Below are 231 nucleotides of genomic sequence, written 5' to 3'. Positions count from 1 at the left end.
TTTGATGCTGTTTTTTAACTTTTTTCAAAGATTGGTATAAGAAAAACTTGAATAACTGAACCTAAACTCTTCCGATTTAGACTTTTGAGGTATCATTCGAAATATTTTTTCTCACCCTTTTTATTTCTTTGCTAATAAGCTCATTCAGAAGATGAAAGAGAAAGATAAGATGAACGAACATCATTCAAAGTTGAATTAAGATGTGTTGGTATTTGAAAAAAAAAAATTGGG

This window comes from Rhagoletis zephyria, unplaced genomic scaffold (assembly GCF_001687245.7).
Source record: "Rhagoletis zephyria isolate East Lansing unplaced genomic scaffold, Rhagoletis_zephyria_1.1 Rzeph_scaffold_01278, whole genome shotgun sequence".
Classification (NCBI taxonomy): Eukaryota; Metazoa; Arthropoda; class Insecta; order Diptera; family Tephritidae; genus Rhagoletis; species Rhagoletis zephyria.
This window is presented reverse-complemented; position numbering follows the sequence as displayed.